At 36.3% G+C, this 21,073-nt stretch overlaps 1 protein-coding gene across 48 annotated transcripts in view; it reads left to right on the top strand.

Annotated features, from left to right (window-relative positions):
* LOC148224426 (uncharacterized) overlaps window positions 1–21,073 on the top strand; it is a 227,952-nt gene that overhangs the window by 8,260 nt on the left and 198,619 nt on the right. For 3 of the 48 annotated variants that reach the window (XM_088162011.1, XM_088162005.1, XM_088162008.1), the window contains exon 1: window positions 14,201–14,359. The exons of the other annotated variants lie outside the window; for them this stretch is intronic. The gene's annotated coding sequence lies outside the window, so the exon portion shown is untranslated. Of the gene's footprint in view, window positions 1–14,200; window positions 14,360–21,073 lie in introns of those variants that run through there. 48 annotated transcript variants of the gene reach the window in all.

Genomic DNA, 21,073 nt, shown 5'->3' with positions numbered 1-21,073 from the left:
TAAGGAAGCCACTCTATTTGAAAAATGAAAATTATAAAATGATGTCATATAACAGATTAGGCGTAATAATTTCAAGTAGGTTGATAAAAGCTGTAAAATTGTGCTGTAATTACATTTAGAGTAGATGCTTTTAGTCAACCTTATCCAGTAAAACAACACTCCAAAGATATTGTAATTTGTCCCCTGCTCAGACTGATCTGTTTTTCAGTATATGGCTATCCTTTGGGGACTAAATTAGAAAAATAACCTCTCCCACTTCAACACTGAATACAAATTCAAGCTGAACATTCCAGGAGATTGTGAATGCCCATCTTAGAGGAAGAACTGAGTCTATGGATCTCTCATCACTCTTTCTTTGGGGAAAAAAAAAAATCAGGTTTTCAGAGGTGCATTGAATGAATGGTATTTGTGTTTCACCAAGGGATGAGTTATAAGCAGCCCCCACCACTCTGAGCACATACAGCTGACCCTTGCACTTTGATGGGAAAAGTTCTTGCATAGTCTCTTGTCTTGGTGCATGAACAAATATGTTTTTTAGTAAAAAAACCAAACAAACCCTAAGAAATAACCATTTGCAATAGTGGTGAAAATTTACAGTTTTATTTCAGTGTGATGGACAGCTGCTCATTGAGGCAGAAATTTGAAGAGGCATATATTTGAGAATAAATTCTTCCTACACTAATAAAAGGAAAAGATTTTTTGTTTGTTTGTTTGTTTGGCATAATGAACACCAGAGACAATATTGTTGATTGAAATGATGAAAATAGTTTAGACTTCATCTAGACTCTGTTTAAGCCGAATTTTAATTTCTTAATGGAAGGTATTACATCATAAATAGTTCAGAAACAATTAAAAAGAAAGGAAACTCACCGAGAAACTTGAAAAAGAGAATGAATGTCGCTGTTTGACTGTCATTTAACTTTTTGGGTATTTACCAATAGAGAGCACCCTTATACTGCTCAGTAAAGCAGCTGGACAACAAAAATTTGCCAGGTTTATGGAACAGAATGTTTTGGAGAACTTACAGAGAAAATCTGGCAATTTAATTCAAAATATATTTATTTTAGAGTTTTTAAAAAAATAGCAGCTGATTATGTAGTAACAGCAGTTTGAGATACTTCAAGATCAGGTTATCTGAACCTTTATTTTCTGGAAATTGTTTCTTAGCCCTGAAATTTTAGAATTCACATTTTTGACTGCTTTTGAGTATTTTGATTTTATGTATTTAGCTAAGTTATACTTTAGATATTCACTGTAGAGCAGGGAGTATTTTTAGGTAAATGTTGCTAGTCATCTTTACTAATTGAATTATCTCTTGTATATTAGCACAGTGGTTTAATCTTTTTGAAATCAATACAGTATCTTAATACTTCTTAGAGCAAGCTATTATTAGCAAGAAATCAGCTAGATATACGAGATAATCACAGCTACACAAAAGCCACCTATCCATTATAAATAAACAGTATGATAATTAACCCACAAGATTTTTCCTGACCCTAAACCAAGGGTCAATCAAGCTGGTTGTGTTATATTTGAAGTGCAAGTACACTGGGTAGGATCTCAAAAATAGTATCTAGTGTATTGTTTTTTTCTAAGCTGATGTATTGTGCATCTTAATACAGCACCTAAATTGAGCACAGCTTTGTGGTGATGCAATAATGTTGTCTACTTCTGCTTCAGGACATACCTTGATCTGAACAAATATTTGGGATGTCTTCCCAGTACACTATTGCAAATACAAATTTCAGTCTCTCTCCATATTAATTTTGAATAGTAGATTTTTGAAACTCGTGGTTCAAAATGTTGATGCTTCTCAAAATATCATTACTTGACAAGACAAAGCAGTATTCTATTTTACCAGTGTTAACACTGTTTATGAACTTTCTCTCATTCCAGCTCAACTGTAAAGATTCTTAATAAAGCCAAGTAAATTGTCGTGGGAGGCTCAGTATCATACAGCAGTCTGTTATGAGATTTTTTTTCCCATTTAAATTCTGCATCGTTAAGTTACAGTAATAACAGAAATGAGATGATTCATGTCTCGGTACTAACAGTGTTCTCCAACTGCTGCTTTCAACCTATACTGGATACCCAGCCAGTTGGACTTTTGATCTGATCCCATTCAAATGTTCTTAAAGCTATACCTAAAAACTGATCCAAAGAATAGATGAGCTTCCTATTGCAAAGAAAACAGTGTGGCATGGTAGCAAAATGCGCATTTCCTTATACATTGCATATTTTGCTAGTTATTTGCAGCATTTTTTGGCAGAATGTTAGAAAAAATAGAAGATTTATAAGATACTTCAATTCCATACCATTTTTGGACATTGTTTATGTGCATGATTCTTGATGATCAAGAGCAGTGAGAATTAGATTGCCTGTCTTGGTTATTAAAATGAGATTTGTGCAAGTTTAGTGCATAAATTCTAGAAAATGGCACAGGAAATCAGGGATCTTAGAGTTGCCTAAACCAGCAAATCCCTTAAACGCAGCACATATATGTTACTATGATCTTAATTTGCCCTTAATTTTAGGTTCTTGCATTTAGCTACCTGGTGTGACCACTGCACTCTTGCTTCTCCTCAATGTCTGTTAAAATCTAGTGATAAAAAGAGTGGCACTGAAAAGCTGCCTTCATCTTTGGAGGTGTCTGATGTGTTTTGGGAGAGGTACTTGGTACGCTCTCAGTGCAGATGGGCAGCACTAAGATCTGCAGAAATCCCTAAGTGTGATCACATCTGTGTTTTCATGTAGCACGTTTTAACTACCAGGTTGTTCAATAGTCTGAGAGGGATGATTGGGGGAGACAGTGGGTACTGAGCCACACTGCAGGCAGGAATGCCAGATTCTTAGTGCAAGGGAGAAGAAGAAAGAGTGGTGGGCTGCATGCCAAAGAGATGGAGAGAGTGGAATGAGCAGCATATTGGTTGGTTTTATGCTTTGAATTAGAGAGTTTTGGTTTAAGAAATAGTCCTGTAAGACTGAATTAATCCATATTGCCTATGGGTCTGAATTTGTGAGTTGATATTTTAATTGAGCAATATTCAGGCTGCAATATAAACTTACCCTGTATTAAACAAGAGAGAATCTATTTGAAAGGGGGGCCTTTACTGAGAAGTGAGTTTTGCACTACTAAATGAAAGTTGCATTCATGTTGCATTTTCTTTTAGCCAGCAGACACCCAATACAGCTGTCTGCTTTCACAAAGTTTGTAGGAATGTTAAATCTTTGAGACCTTTTCCCATGTATTGGACTTAGATGGAATTGGTTACTGGAAGTGATCAAGAGGAGCTGAGCAAAGCAGCTCATTTTTTTCAGAAAACCATGTAAAAAGGAACAATAGTCTTTGGTTCAAGGAGCTTTTTGTTCTCTCAGAGTCTACAAAAAATGCTGCCAAGCTTGGTGTCTTAGTAAAGATATGGTGTTTCTTTCATTTAAACTAATTTAAATATACTCATTATTTCTTATTCATAGAAACCTGATCCATATCCTGAAGAATCAGGTCAGGTGCCAGGCTTTTAGGAGTAAGAGCTTCTGATGGAAAGCTATTACTGATGTTTCTTTCTACTCTTACCCTAGAAAGCTGAACCACATGCCCTGCATTCCTATTTCCTTACTGTCCTCTGCTCTTCATATCTCTATTATTTTATGGTCTACAGTATTCACTGTTTTCTTTTCTCAAGTGAATATTTTATTATTTTGCAATGGATTATTCACTTTCCTAGCCCCAAATAATCCATTCCTTTTCCTCAATTATTTTATAATCAATAGCAAAAAATCAGCAATTATTGCCAGGTAGACATTTTCTGAGCTTTTAAAAAGCATCAAGTTTCTTTCTTATTGCTTTAAAAATCTTTAGAAATTTAAGCTAAAATTATGTCATTTTATGTTTTCTCTATGTCATCAATTTTCTTAATCTAGGAAAAAAAAATATTGGAATATATCTATAAACCTGAAGTGATAAATAGTAAAAAGTTGACAGTTGGTAGTAGTACTTTAATAGAATCATCTTCGATAACAACTCCTCTGGTACCTGTTATATGTTCTCATAAATAGCCACTGAACTAACACAAAACATCTGCTGCTTTGGCTGAATTTAAATGCCCCAATCTGATAACCTTGTTGAGAAATTTAACAGTTGTCTAGAACGGAAATTCACGTACCAGTCGTGATCCATCAAAGAGAATGAGACTCCACGCACACAGAAATACAGGCTAGCAGATCCAAAGATTTTGTGTTGAGCATTATTTTGTATTGCTATGTTTTACATTGTGGTTAATGGTTCAGAGTTAGGGAGTACTGTAATTATACAGGTAAATATGCAGCCACTACCTACAATTTAGCCCTGAAAAAATAGGCAGAAAAATGTGTTTATTTAAATTGGATTCACTGATGCATGCATGTGCAGATTTTATAGAGTAATAAAACATGCAAGACCTGTTCATATTCCAGATTCTTAAAATTTTATAGGATTTTCACCTAAAGAACACTTGAAGAAATATTCCTTTTACAGTATCACAGGCATTTAAAGTGTATTTTGGGGGAGTATTTTGTATAATATATGTTAAAATTAATTTTCCAAGAAAAAAAGCATTCTTACATACTTATGAATTGCTGTGACTTTTCTTGCAATATATTTTTTTTCTGATTGTGACAGTTGTGTGACTCAAGCTTCTTACCACTTTTATCAATAAAAGTGGCTGTTAGATATTTTCTTTTTGGAAATCATTGAGTGGACTTGCTGCTTTTCCACTGCTTTTTAAAAATTGAGTGTAATGGAGATTCTGCTTTACATATTGAAGTCTAAGCTTTCTTATATTTCCATCTTACGCCTTTTAACTTTTCCAGTTATTTTGTAGAAATAATTTTGATGGTATGACTTAAGAAATCTTAAGGTTGTATACTTGCCACAGTTACTCTTTTTGATCTTCAAGTGCCTTTTTTCTAGCTCTTCCATCCTGCCTTCTTGTGGTGGGCTTGAAAATCAAATATACTGGAAAGTAAAATAAATAAATCTTTTAATGTGTGTTGGGATGTTACCTGTTTCAAATGCTTCAAGACTCAGAAATAAATAACCACCTTTAGTCTGTCAAAATCAATATAATTTTAATAATAAGAAACAGCATGAAGAACAAAACCAAAACAGATGTACAAATTGTGTATTAAGGGTAATATTCAAATCCAATTGGAGATTTCATTCTTGAATCTCAGTAGCACATATGTGTGACATGGTTCTGCAAATCCAGACAAGGTAATCTGGAGAAAAGTAATACAGAGTCCTGCACCTAGGGAAGAATAGTCGCAGCATCAGCACAGGCTGGGGGCTGACCTGCTGGAAAGCAGCTCTGCAGAGAAGGCCTTGCTGGCTGGTGGGCAACTAACCAGGGGGCAGAAACTGGTGCTCAGAGAATTCCATCTGAATATGAGGAAGAAGTTCTCTACTGTGCAGATGACTGAGCACTGGAACAAGTTGCTCAGAGAGGTGATGGAGTCTCCCTCACTGGAGATACTCAAGAACCGTCTGGGCAAAATGCTGTGCCATGTGCTCTAGGGTGACCTTGCTTGGGCAGGCAGCTGGTACCTTCCAACCCCACCAGTCCTGTGATTCTGTGATTCTGTAAAGCATAGCTTGTTAAATTCTAAGTTGTCTTAATACCACAACAACTGGAACAGACTTGAGACTGGATGTGGAAGTTCCTGGGGTTTCTTCTTGAAGGTGCTTAGCTATTTTTCTGTGAATTTAGGTAAGTACATTAAGTACAAAGTTTCTGTCCTTGATACAGTGTTAGCAAAAATGTTGTACCTGAAGGAGAAACAATTTAAAGAGCAACTTGAAAGTTGTTTGTTGTAGCAGTTCTGGAGAACGACCTAGACTTATTGTTATGGTCTTATGGAAAAGTAGCAGGACTTAAATTTTTCCGGAGGTGTGTATATGCAGGAGTTTAGGGTAAGTACACATATTTGTAGATATGTGTATGTGTTTCTGTATAGTTGGCTATATTATTGTTCTCTAGAGCTCTGATCCCCTTCAATATCATCCTAATTACATAATAGGTAAGCAATTAAGAATTTTTTCACTTATTTTCAGTAATTTAATTCATTTTTTTACCTTTTTTTTCCTTTGTGTATAGGTGACCAAAAATTAGAAGAATTTTTAATTACAGGATTAAGAATTGTAGTATAATCGCACATATTTTTCCTGTTGTTATCTGCACATCTTTCTACATTATCAAACATGGGCACTCTGAGCTAATTTTGCACAAATTAATAATTCTAATAAAAATGAAGTAATTAACGGATATTTTACAAGATTCTTCTTCTTCTTACCTAATTAATTGCTGTATGACCTACAAGTAAAATCTAAAGTAATCTCATTACTTTCTTGATCAGTGGAGAATACTCTTAATTTAAAAACAAACAAAAAACCAAAAAACCAACCTAGACCCAATTTATAATTGCTAAAAAAGTTACAGAAGAGTGGGAGTGTTCTAAAGAGGCTATACTGAAAGATCTTATAAACTCCTTGAGTATTTTATCTCTAAAATTCACAGATTTGTGAACAAACAAAACAGTGTAACTGAAGGAAATGACGGATTTTCTTAGAAGAACTTAAGGAAAATAAGAATGGAGTTTGTTTCATTTTTGGTTGGGGATTTTTGGGGGTTTTGTCCCTTCAACAGTGCCATTAAGAGTTAGCAGCAAATGAAAAAATTTGAGTCCCAACATTGGGACGTGACAAAATACAAGAATAACGCAAAGAAGTCAATGACTCCATGTCCTGATGGATGTTGGTGACAAGTGGTGTCCCTCAGGGGTCTGTACTGGCGCCAGTGCCATTAAATGTCTTCCTCAGTGGCACAGTCAATGGAATAGAGTACACCCTCAGCAAGTCTGCAGTTAACACCAAGCTGTGTGGTACTGCTGACATGCCTGAAGGATGGGATGCCATCCAGAGGGACCTGCACAAGCTTGAGTGGGCTGATAGGAATATCATGGGGTTCAACCAGGCCAAGTGACCTGGGTCCAGGTTGCAGGTGATGGAGATGAACCTAAAATTTGCAGGATAGATCCACACAGTTCCACACTGGTCTGTGCAGTATTAAAATGCATTAAACTAACAAAAGGTAAGCCTCAGCAGGTATGCTAAAAATTGTAGTGAGACCCTGATATTCTTAAATATCCTGTTAGACAGTCTGAAACATCTGAAAAAAAAAAGCACAAAAAGTGACATTATGAATAAAGTTGTCATATATGTAAAGGGGAACAAAAAGTACAAAACTGAGGAATTGAGGTCAATGCTATTTTCATTTATCTCTTCTATTTTGACATTTTTGTTAGTGAGCTAGAAAATCAATAAAGACTAATTTCATTGGCAAGGATTAGAGAGTACATAGGAAGGAACACTATACACTCAGGATGTGTATAGTTGCTTTCAAGGGCATTTTGAATAAAATGTATTTGTTATAAAGTAAATTGAATGGTTCTTTTTGTCTAATTGGCTCATATATCAAACATTAATTCTTTGGAATACTCACTATACAAAACTAAGTTTGCAATATTGAATATACTTAAGGTATTTTGTTTATTTCAGTTATTTTTGCACCCTCGTAATAAATGCTTGTCTGGTAACCAAAGTCCTTTCATAGAAATAATAAATCATGTAACTCAGGGTATCAATGTAATACAGGAAGTGTCCTTTTAACACCCTCTTAATCAATAATGTTCAAAAATTAAATATATTCTATGTGCATAATCTGTGATGTAGTTTCTCTGAAAGAAAATGCAGGGGTATGTGCCTTCTGCAGGACATTAACTAATCAGTATCTGGAAAGTTGGAATTGTTACTTCTGGAGTTTATAATGTGGTTGCTGGATACCCAGCAACAGAAAACAGGCTTTGGTAGGAGTGAAAAGAGATTCTTCAAAGCTGAGGAGGATCCAGATGTATTTTCCAGCAAAGCAACTGGGCCAGCTGACCCTGAGCTCTGCAAGACTGATAGGAGGAAAAGGGGAGTGACAGAAGTAGGAGCCTCCATGCAGTGGGGGGTGGAGGCAACTGTTTGCCAACCCACCTGTCCCCTAGAGAAGCCTTCTGTTTGCCTGAGATCTGGATCAGAGACTGTATTGCCAAAGCTTTTCCGGACCTTTGACTGTTGCCTCCTTGAGGTTTTTCTGTGTGGGTAGCAGTGATACTGCTGGTGGCAATCTGGAGAGTATCAAAACTGACTGCAGAGCTCTGGAGGACATAGTCAGTGATGTGAGGGCCCAGCTCTTGTTCTCAATTTTGCAAAGAAAATGAGGATACTGCACATCAGGATTTGGTTCTGGAGCTGTTGGTGGCATCTGAGATTGGGTTTCTGTGACCAAGGGACTCTTCTTGAGGATTAACACCTACTTGGAAGAGAGTGGAATCCACCCCCATAAGCAGACCAATGGTGTCTTTGCCAGCAGAATGTCTGACCTGATAATTAGGGCTTTCAAATACTCATGTCAACAAGGGCAAGAGTTGCCATCAACCCTATGAGAGAGTGATGACCAGGGTTGACAACAAAAACCTTGGGGTGATGTGAATGAAAGGGAGCACAAAATTAATGAAACAAGGCTAAAGTGGGGGCATTTCAAGCATTTGTGTGTAAACAAGGAAGTGCCTTATGAAAAAGTGCCATTAAGGAAAAAAGACAACAATCCAGACTCTTTCTGAGAAATCAACATACTGCTGTGCCTTTATGATGGTCTGTACACTAGTGTGAAGAATAAATATCAAGAAAATTAGAGATTTATATGCAGTCGCAGGGATATTATGTTGTTGGGATCATTGAGATGTGGTGGGATGGTTGCATGACTGCAATAGAAGAATAGATGGCCCTTCTTAAGCTGGGGGGTTGGACCAGATGACCTCCAGAAGCCCATTTCAACCTCAGACATTCTGTGATCCTGTAAATTCAGCTGTAGTTAATACATATTCCATTAAACCCACTCTTTCTGATCATATATTCCTAATAATCTTGGATAACAAACACTGCCAATAAAGGGCATTGTAACCTGTATTTTCCAGTGAAGTAATGCTGTATTAGCTTATAGAAGAAATGTCTTCTAATGGTTTCCTTTGGAGTAAATAAGCAGGGAAGAGCTCCAGTGTCATGCATACCAAAATTTTGGTACAATGCATTCCAAGCTGTGTTCATTCTTTATTTACTGTCTTAGCTAAGCATTGCTGAGAGAATTAAATTCTTCACATTCACTTTGAAAAGACTCATGTAGAAGCAATAAGTCTGCTTCATACTTCTGGCCAGATTTATTTCAGAAAATATTAAGTGTGCAGTTTAGTTCCAATGCATATTTTCCATAAAATCAAGATTATTGAATCATTGCTATAAGTCAGTGTAGCTTGTAGTTGTGAATAGAAGCATGAGTACTTAATTCATTGTTGACTTCTTTGTTGGTACCCAGCTGACACAGAAGACAATAAGAACACCAAGATGTTTTTAGTGATGATTTACATGTCTCTCATATGGTCTCAGTCTAGCTGTAGAATAAATTTGTAGAGGCAAAACATTTGAAGACGAAAGATCTAATTATATCCTTTTAGGTGTGCTGTGATTATTGCTGTAATTGTGAAGGGGCAGACAAGGGAAGAATTCTGGAACATCCTTACTATGCTTAACAAATTTGAAAGGAAATTTTAGGAAAAAGGACTTATTATCACTTACTGGTGCAATACATCCCCCCTGCATCACATGACTTGATAACACTTTTGGAGTTGCATAACTTTTCTATTCTTCCCATTCAAAATATTGAATAGAGTATGTATTCTGCCAGGTAGTTGTATTATGTGCTTCTAAAGAATGCTGGAAAAGATAATATAGAGAAATCTCTATTCCCTTTGCAGTGTCAGCACCCTGCTGAGCAAGTACCTCCTCTTATTCTGAAATAGCTGCATTACATTAAGTGTTTCTGAAGGAATTTTCTAATGTAATTTAAACAGAAATCTAACAAACAAATGTCTTGGATAATATTTTTTTCTGCTTTAGAAAGGGTTTTAAAAACCTAATAATTGTCCTTTAAAGAAGATATTATATATTTATACCTAATTATCAGTATTATACAATGTAAACATACTTGATTAGTTTGTTAAACTATTGAATTAAGCTTATAATTGCCTGAATGTCCCACAGTAAATCACTACTTTACTCTAGGAGATATTTATATAAAGACATGAAATGATGATTCCTTTAAAGAGGCTACATACTAAAGACACCCATATACCAAACACCTCATTGTGACTTCATTGGAGCTACACACTTTAAAATTAGGCATGTATTCACAGTGAGCTTGAGACCCAAACACAGTGAGCTTGAGACCAAACAGAAGAGTGTCAGGAAGATGAGTCAAAATATGTTGAGTTATAGTCATATATTTCCCTGAGTACTGTGTAGATATATAAAGCTTTAAATTATTAAATTTAATATAAGCAAGAAATTTTAGAGGTAATGTTGTTTTAGTCTTTGTTGTCTCTAAATCTTTTTTCTCTTCAGTTTGTGTTGTCATCTTTTTGATCCTTCCTATTCTGTGTTTTGTATTCACTTACACATAAGACTGAGATCTTCAGTGATTACATGGTCAGTCAAATAGCTCTAAACATTGGGATTCTGTAGGTAGACTGTAACTTTACAATAACTAAAACAACAGGTAGATTCAACAAACATATTTTATATGTTGCACATTTATTGTGCTACATGATTTAATTATCAGGATACCTTTGCACCTAGGTTTTCTGTCATCAAAAGGTCTTTTTTTTTTAATACATGGAAGAGGTTGAGCTAAGAGTTAATCTGGCATTTAATTATACAGTGAATTATTATAATGACAAGAGATAAACCCTGTTGTCTGGAGTCCAAACAAATTCGGTCAATGCACATCATAATTCTAAAACTGGAACTTGGACTGAGAAGAGCTTGTAGCACTTATCACTTAATCTGTGTAAAACTTTATGGGTTACTTATAATAGTGTGTTTAGCATGGTGTCAAGCCTCGTTAGTTGAGGTCTGCAAGTTGAGACATGCATCTTTGTTACCAGTAGTCCTTTAGCTAGGAAAAAACCTCCAGATATGTTTTTGCAAGTTTTAGAATTTATCAATCTGAATGGCATTGCAACAGAAAAGTAGATGGCACAATTTTTATGAGCAACCGTGGGTTGATATTGAACAACTTTTTGGGGGGAAATTCAATCAGCATACTGCAATGTTCTCATGAGACTGATGATGTTGAATCTGCCATTTTTGATGCCCTAAAATCTGCTGCCACCAGAATTTCTTTTCTTAATGTCAAGATCTGCTTTGGCAGGGAAACAGGGGTCATATTGTGGAGCTGAAGAAAAAACAGTTTCAGTGCCAAAAGACATGAAACAATTGGTGCATAAGGTCAGCTGGATGTTCTTGCCAAATGCTTTATGGCATTAGACCCTTCTAAATATTTCTTTAAAAATCTTCCATCAAAAGATTGGAATACATTAATCTTGTCCTTTAGTACTCCACAGAAAGGATGAATAGTCCAGTATTAAATTTGAAAGTAATTTTCTAATGAAAAAGAATCTAAAGATTTTTTAGAATGGCATTTGCATCTTTGAATAAAGTAATATTCTTTGATAAGAATAACCTGAGCTGATAGCTTCTTCATAGGTTTGTTTTAATTTTGCTACAAAAAGTTGAGAACTACTTTTTTTGTTGTTAGAAATATCTAATTATGGAGAATTAATAAAACCTCATCAATTTTAGTGTAAGAGAAATCAGACTACAGAATACTTCCTTTCATACAGTTTTATCTAGCACTTGGTGAAAATGGCAAACAATGATTCATATTTACATTTCTGAGATAGATTATTTTTATAATTGGTGATATATGGCTACTTTCCTTGCAAAGCTCCCTCTAAATTGATTTCATCCTATTTCTGTTTCTTTTGCATGCAATTCTTCTAAGACAATACTAGGCTAAATTCTTCAGCCCTTGTGTGCCTAGTATGGGTCTTAATCCAATCAGTATCACCATATTATTTAATTTATTTTTAGGTTAATATTTCTTATCAGTTTCAATGGTAAATTTAATAAGACTGAAGATGGAAAATTGGTGATATGTAATTTTATACTTTTTCATACACACTAGAAATTGTTAGAGAATTGTCTTCATTTCAACATCTTCTAGAACTCTTTTAAGGTCAGATCTATAAAAAGGGTCATCTCAGGGCACTAGTTTAACTCTCTGAATTAAAAACACTGCACAAAAGCACAGAGTTAAGTATAAAGGGGAAAACATTATTGGCAATATTTTCAGTTGCTTTGATTGCCATTTTATACTGGCAGAATTTTCTCAATGGCTTTGCTTTCCCTAGTTGTGGGTACAAAACTGAGCCAGAATCAATCACTCATCTGGAATCTGACAATGGATTTGGTTGGCTTGCCTGTTTCTTTTGATAGGAAGGATGTTTTTCCTTAGCATAAGTTATTGTTGACCTTGAGTTGTCTGGAACGTTGTTAATGCTGAAAAAATGGCTGACAAACAGCAATTATGGAGAAACATGTGGTTGTTGCTATTCTTATGCTCTCATCAGGTATTATAACACAGTTGAGGTCAGGCCATGAGAAGTAACATTCTAGATGAAACAGTGAAAAATAAATAGTGTTATTTTCAAACTCTTTGTTCATGACTACAGATATTTTCTATATGATTTGCCCTTTCTATCACAGTGACCTCTACAGACATGATGATGAAAAATATTAACAAAAAGATAACAACTAATAGCTGGCATAAGAAGTTATTCACAACCACTAATCTAAAGGCAGACTAAAAATTGCATGAGGCGTTTTTGGCATCACAGGAAGTATGAAGTCAGATCTGGTTTTCAGACTTACTAGTGCAAGTGCTCCCTGCTGAAAGCATGTAACAGATGCAGGATTTTCCCAAGGTTAAATGTGATTATAGTGCATGCACACATACAAATTGCAGTCAGAGACTGACTCACAAAATAATGAGATCTTTTCAGAAGGTAAACTATTCTGATTATCCTTTCTACCTTTAAAATATGCTTGAGTTTTAAGTCTTTATACACTGTGTTTATTGGGTAACTGCATTTAAGCTGATATTATGTCATTGAACTTGAAGGTTTCTGCACTTTGTTGGATTACCTGCAGAAAAAATTAATTTCATATAAAGGATCTATAGTTTTACTTCTGTGTGTCAGTAGTCAGAATTATCTTCATCTTTTTAAATTTTTTTGTCTGATTCCTTACACATCTGAAATGAGATAATAAAAATCACAAGAACATATTAATGAAATGGAAAATGCTGTAAGAAAATGAAATAGATATGAATAAGTAACATTCTGTGCCCCATACTGAAAACAGATTAGTTTAAATTTATTACTAACTGTCAAAATAAGTGACTTCAAATCTAAAAAATCCTACAGTGAACTGGATTAAAAGAATATCTTTTATTATCTAATATTATAAAGTGATGGTTTAACTCAGATGGAAAATAATAAACTGGTTGGATTGCCCTAACCAGAGGGTCTCTGAAGGCTGTACCAGCCCTAGTGATTTGTCTTGGTTCAATAAAAAATATTCTGTGTGAATTGCCCAGTGTTATCCATTTGTCTTTTTATGGTTCAAATTTTCATGTAGTTTGATGCACAAAAAGAGAATTCCTTTTTGAAGAAATGAAATCAGAAGTCCCAATCCAAACTTATTCCACTGTAACACTTTTACATTAGACCCCCCCCCACCCCCTTCAATGGTGATTTAAGAGAAAGTATCTGGTAAACACAACCAAAAAATTAGGTTATGCCGAGCGATTGTCAAATTCATGAAATGATGGTGGAACTGTGGGCTTGAACGGATTCAGTGTGATGCTGGAAAGAGTTAATTTTCAAAGTAATATGCTAAACAAAGCAGATTCTACTGTATTCTGTGCTTGGTCCCAGCTCTGCCTCAGAAAGGACTGAATGCTTCCTCCATTCAGAGTAACACCATATTGTGCTATCCAGAAGTTTTTCACAAGCCTCCACCGAAAGAGTGCTATGCCTTCAAGGCATAACTAGAGCTCACTGGAAAGCTGTTCCTTTAAAAAATGCTCATTGAAAGATGCAGTTTCATTGAAATGGAAATGTACACAGTTTCATGGATTAAAAAGCCAGAAGGGAGTACTGTGATCATCTAGCCTGGCATACTGTACAACAGAGACCTCATGGCTGTCTTAGTTTCTTCCCATTTGAACTAGGTCATGTCTCTCTAAAGATAAAAAACCTCTCTACCTTTCTTTTTAAAAAGCATACTTCAAGGATGGGAGTGTCTGTCACAATTTTCAATGAGGTACTCATCATTGGTAATTAAGATGTTAATTCTGAGTTTGTCTGTCTTCAGTTTGTAGCCCCTGGGTCTTGTTATGCCTCTGTATGTGAAACTGAAATGAATTTTGTCTTCCTGTGTATATATTTATAGACTGTAATATAGCTATCCATTATACTAAGAAGGTGAAATTTCTTGATTCCCTCACTTTGTGTACTTTGATGGTTATATAGTGAATACTTAGCTACTTACTGAAGTTATTTTTGATTTGTGGATGCAGAAATTGGATATGTTATTTGAATACCTAAGTAGCTGATGCTAAGTAGTGTCTCCATTCCTGTTTGAGATTCCACTGTTTATACATCCATGTTCATGTTCTTTTATGACTGAGATAAGGAAAAGTTTGGAGCTATCCAGATGGTCTAAACCTGCAGGGAGTTCTTTGCTTGACAGCTTGTATTGTAAGCTTTTAGGTGTTTGTAGTTTACAGTTCTGTTGTCACCTCTAGTGACACTATATCATACGTTGTTGCATTCTTCCTTGATGCTAAGTCTTTTTTAGGCCACTAATTCTGGGAGAAGCTTTCTTTTAAAAACTCAGAGACCTACTGCCTTTTTTGTTTACTTAAATGTAGTCTAGGTCTCTGCTTTTGGTTTACTTAAAGCAAACCACAGTTTGGGATGGACTTACCTAAACAGCAGCCTTCAGACAAAGTAGAAAGAATTTAAAAGAAGGGGAAGGATTGGACTGACGATGCTGTGTGATCATTGTGTTGTCCTATCCATTTTGTTTGAGAGTTCACGTGTTAGAATGGTCAGCTCAGATGTGGGAGATCTTTGTGCACTTTCTTCCTTTGTGTCAGGAAAGACAAATTTACTTTTCCTACTCTTCATGAGAATACTTTTACTACATAGACAGAAAGTGAGTTTTTCTGTCTTCTAGCATGAATGTGTAAGCATTTCATGTAAAACTGAGTAGAGGCATGAGTTAATCCTTGTACTTCAGAGCATCTTCTTTTACTTCATAACTAGAGCAAAGAATCACTTTGACCTCACAATGGAACCTCTTGACCACTAAGACAATGATGATGCAAATTTTTTCCAGTTTTGCTAATTATCATTTAAGAAAAAAGAATTCCTTATTTCTTGAAAAAATAATCTCACATTTGTGTTCTTTTTTGGTGAGTAGTGAATGTTTAAGCATTTTTGAAAAGATAGATCTTAGAGAATTCTTAGAATATGATTAAATTACTTTTAAACTTATTTTGCGGTACGAATATGCCATCTCTGGGATCTTCATTGTAGCTTATGCCAATATTACAAACAGACATTGAAGTCAAAAAATGGATGGCATTAAGGATAAAGTTATTATGCATCATGTGGTAAAATGTTTCTAAAATACATTCTTTCTAAAAGACAGAATCATATGATAATTACAAATAGTTTGGTCTTTGCAAAGGAGCAGTATTTCCCAAGAAAGTGGGACAGGCATGGATATAGGATCAGCAGTATTACAGGCCCATTTTCATTTATTTAAAACTTACTTAAATTTAAAAATTTGATGCAAAAATTTTCATGCTGATATCTGCCTCAGCTAGTTTGTTATGGTCATTAGAGCAAAAATGGCTCAGTCATTTAACAAAATAAACTAAAAAGATGAGGGGGGGGGGAAAGCTGTTTTTAATTTAAATACTTTGTGGCTCTTGTGCTTTGACATGGGACTAATTGGTACATCAAGAGTATGACTTGGTTTACTGGTTGCAAAAGTCTCTATCCAAAGCTTCCACACTTGGTTCTTCCTTCCCCATTCCCTTGCTTCAAGATTATTATCGTTTGAAAAATTGGAGTTTGTGTGCTCAGTGTATATATAATCAGCAGGGACTTCCTGGAACTTAATTTCAAATACTCTATCATAATCACTTAGCATGCTGTATACTTTCATAGTTTGTAATTGTAAGAGATGGAAGCTGAATATATTTTTCTCCTTTGCATCTCCTACATCTAACAAGAGCTTGTACATCCACCTCAGACATGCAGTTGTCTCATCAGTTAGCACCTGGGCCATTCCTACTGAACTGGTTCTGACTCAGAATAAATTTCTTTCTTAGAGCAGTTCTGAGGCAGAATAGCAATGAGGCATCAGCTCTGTGATTTGCAATGCAATTCTTTTCAGCTGGGCCACTGTGAGCCCTGGCCTGGCTGCTGGTGCTTGGATCGACTTGAGGTTGAAAACAATGTGTCTGCTGAGTCTTAAAAAATTGAGAGAGAAAATGAATGGAAACTGGAGGATACAGTTGAAAGTAGTTGTGGAAAAGACTTTTTGGAAGGTAGCTCTAGGCTGAGAAACTGAAACTGAGAGATGATAAGTATGAGTTTCGTTTGCCTGTGTATCCACTGTCTCAGTGAAATCTCCCTTTCTGTTTTGCACATGCAGTTCCACATTTCCTATGTAGCCCCTCTAGTTCTTACTCCAAATACTTGTTTCAGTTTTAAGTCTTATTCATAGTCATGTCCAGTCTCACCTTTTGCTAACATCCTAGCAAATTTTCCTCCCTACTCTCCATGTGGCAAAGGCTTTCTGATACACTACAGGTATTAAATACGAGTGTTTATCTCATTTGTCCTCGTGGCTTCTTTTTTCCAGTTTTTGCCGAGCTACTCTTAGGCTTCTCCTCATCCTTTACCTCTTTGTCAGAATGCTCTTTCCAGACTCCTTTCCATGTCCATCCATTGTTTTTTCCATGACCAAACGCTCTTGAACTCTGCTCTCTGACAGTTAAGTGAATTCCAGTGCTTACTCCCTGACTGCAATCTGTGCAATTGAGATTAAATATGTAGATATTAAATATGGGTCTCAGTTACAACTGTATTTTGGCTTTGTTGGCCTGTCATTTGACATGTAACCTTCTGCCTTCTGTGTTGCTCATTTTTGCTATGAATTCTGAATTACTGCATTTTCATGCTGCTCAATCTCTGAGTCTTCATAATCTTAATTATTTTATTTCTGTAATCTTCTAGAGAAATGAGGGAGGAAAGAAAGTGGTTTTATCCATATAAAATAATACAGGACATACAAATTGAAAAAAAAAAACCCTAATAACCTAATTTTTTAGAGTACTTAACATTATATGCTGTATATTAAATTCTGTATGTTGAAAGCAGAACTCCTCTGGATTACATTTACAGCTATGTTATCAGCATTTTTGCAAAAGATATTTAAGGAATAAGTTGGAACAGGATATGTGTGGGCACAATTAATGATGCCTCAGAAAGGCGTAGTTTAAATGCCTTATCAATGTTATTAAGGCATGCAGCAGAGGAACACAATCCAAGTTTTCCAGGGAAGCTATCACTCGTTTTGATCATGATACCTTCTTTTCAATTGTGCAGTTGTTTATTACACAATTTCCAGGTGCTGCAGCAAATGAAATAAAAATTCTACCTACAATCATGGTTTTCTATCAGAGCAGATTCCTCCTGAGCATCAATTGAACCTGGAGTTTCCTGGGAAGAATAGTAGATGTTCATGGAGTACCATAGTGTTGTTAGTCAAAGGTACAGGGAGGCAGAATTACTTCTAGATTGGTGGATATAAGTCTATTTTGAATGTATGATGTGTAATCCCAATAGCATTGCATTAATTTGTCAAGGTAACTGTGCTAGCTGAAGTTGAAATGTTCATCTGTGATAAATAACTACTTCTCTGTTCTTAACATAAACTTTGGAAAAGTGTTAAGTGCTAAGAGGACTTTAAAAATAAGTATAGTGTTATGCAGTGCAGGTGGATGTAGCTTGGATGCAATTGTTATAAAAAATCAGCTGCTATAGTTTGCTGATAAACAGGGCTTAGACAATAAACATTAATTATTTGGTTCTTTGACTGACTAGGGCACTAACAGCATGTTTTGACATAAAATGTGTGTTTACTGGGTACCAAACTCTTATAAATGGAAATACATTTAACTGACATTTGAGACTCTGTAAACCTGAGCTACTTCTTTCAACATATAAGGTAGGATTTAATAATCAAAATAGAAGTGTCTAGTGCTATTTGAAATGCCCTACCACATTTAAGCTAGCCTCCAGCTGTTACTCCAGAAGGACTCAGATTTCCTCTAGCCTCATGTCTGCTAGCCCCAGGTCTCAGATACCCTAGATGTCTGAAATATCTATGTTGGAGCCACTGAGTCAAAGTTCTCTATTTCAGATGTACATTTTTGATCTAAGTTGACAGATCTTGGTCTGCGAATCAGAGCTTAGAGATCTCCTGAATAAGGGACATATTTTTCTTAGACATTTTTAATTTTCATAGCCCTTGGTAGAATTTTGTTTCCCCATGAAGATTTTGATAACGTTAGAGTGAAATTCAGCATCTCTAGTTCTATGGATGTGTTTGAAAGATTTACTTCTTCTGTTTGTTTTGAATTTTCTGTTAGCTATTTTCCCTTATTTTTTCCCACTGCTTCTATGGGGAGGGACAGTAAAAAGTGCTTTTCTTTCACATTCTTAATGCCAGTTTTAATGTACGGTTTTTGGTAGGTCCCTACCTCTTTTCTAAGTTAAAGAATTCTGGTCATTCTTTGTACAGAAATTGTGTCAACTTTAACCCATTCTTTATCCTTTTCTTTCTGTACCTTATCCAATTATATTTCATTGTTTTTGTGGTAAGAAGGACCACCAGATTTATGCACTCTATTTAGATTGAGCTGTGCCATTTATGTATTCTGTGGCAATAATAGTAATCACAATAATTTTTCTCTTTGCCTTTTTTTTTAAACTACTATTAAGCATATTCCTGATATTTACAGAGAGTGATCTAACTCCAAAGGTCTTGCTATTTAAGAGTATATACTTCAGAGTCTATCACTGTGTATGTAAAGCCAGAATTATTTTTCATTTGGTCTGTGAATTTTTATCTGTCTATGTTGAATTTTTGTCTGCTTCTTAATTGCTATAGTCAGACAATATAATGATATTTGAAACAACAATTACTTTACCATCAAAAGTGAGTAAACTCTATAAACTTCCATCTTTCACATAATTTATGAATTTGTTGAGCAGCAGAGTTGCAGTACAGGTCCCAGGAAGTTGCTGCAATTTTTACAGTGAAAACTGTCAAAGTATTCCTACACAGCTCTCCTGTGGACCCAGAGCTGGCCAAAGCTCAGCTATCCAGACAAATGTTGCAGTTTGACACTGGCCAAAATCTAAGCACCCATGAAAGCTTTTCACTCACCTTCCCCAGCTATAGCTGGGCAGAGGAGAGAAAATTTAATGAAGGTTTCATGAGTTGGGATAAGGACTAGGAGAAAAGACTGCAAGGGCAAAAGAGGCTTAGCTTAGAGATATTAAGTAAATTTATTACTAACAAAATCAGAGGAGGATAATGAGAAGTAAAATACGCCCTTGAAAACACCTATTCCCCCCAATTCCTCCCTCCTTCCCACCAACAGTGCAAGAAGATAGGGAGGGGGGGGGGTTGTCAGTTTATCACCTGTGGTTTCTCTTGCTGCTCAGGGAGAGGAGTCCTTCCCCTGCTGCACCATGGGGTCCCTCTCACAGGAGACAGTTCTCCATGAACTTCTCCAGCTTCAATCTCACAGGCAACAGACCTCCCAAAACTGCTGCAACATAAGTTCATCTCATGAACAGCAGTACCCCTCAAAGTGCTGTGGTGTAGGTCACTCTTCCACAGGGTGCAGTCTTTCAAGAACAGGATGCACCAGCCTGGGAGCAAGGCCTCCCTCTCTCTCCTTGGGTCTACCACTGGATCACAGCCTCCTCCAGGCATCCACCCACTCCAGCATGGACACCTCCCCCATGCGCTGTGGATGGATCTCTGCATCCCCCCTGGATCTCCATGGGCTGTGGGTGTATCTCTGCATCTCCCCTGGATCCCCAAGGCTGCAGGGGCACAGCTGCTTCACCATGGTCTCACCATGGCCTGCAGGGGAGTCTGGGCTCTGGTGCCTGTAACATCTCCATCCCCTCCTTCTCCACTGACATTGGTGCCTGCATGTTGCTCTCCTCTCACAGATTCTCATTCCTATTCAGGCTGGAATTAAAACTGGGCCCCAAAGTTTGTTTTGATTTCTCCTTAAATGTGTTATCACAGAGGCATGACCACCATTTCCAATTGGCCCAGGCTTGACCAGCAGCATGGGGCTGCTCAAAGCCATTGGGGATTGGGTCTGCCGGACATGGTGGAAGCTTCCAGCAGCTTCTCACAGAAGCCACCTCTGTAGCCCTCCCGTACCAAGAACCAGGCTGTGCAAAACCAACACAACATTTGTTTGGCAACTCCCCAAGTATACTAACATGTTTAAGGGCAGAAAATACCAAACAGAGAAAGGAAAAGGGAGCAAAAACGATGAAACAGTGAGAGAAACAGTAGAGGCAACATCAAGTAAGAGAAGGAAGAGATGTTCTAGGTTCTGGAGCATATATATATATATATGTAAATATATCAGTATATTGTCTGACCAAATCTGTATCACTACAGATGATCAAAAACAACAGCATTGCAAACATGGTTGCTGGTGTTCCATCAACAATTTTTCTCTGGTTGTCATGTAGTAGACTCCTCTTTAATTTCAATATTTTTGGTAATGCAGCAAATGATACTGTAAGCATTAGATAAGTTCCCAGATCTCCTTTTTCTGTTGTTGGTCTTTTCCCTCCCACCCATTTTAACATGTAAGAGTCTGTGAAAATTAAAAATATTTCAGAGTGTATATAT

The sequence above is a fragment of the Sturnus vulgaris genome, chromosome 3 (assembly GCF_052056855.1).
Source record: "Sturnus vulgaris isolate bStuVul1 chromosome 3, bStuVul1.hap1, whole genome shotgun sequence".
Taxonomy (NCBI): domain Eukaryota; kingdom Metazoa; phylum Chordata; class Aves; order Passeriformes; family Sturnidae; genus Sturnus; species Sturnus vulgaris.
Note: the sequence above shows the minus strand (reverse complement) of the source record. Positions and strands in the feature narration are given on the sequence as shown.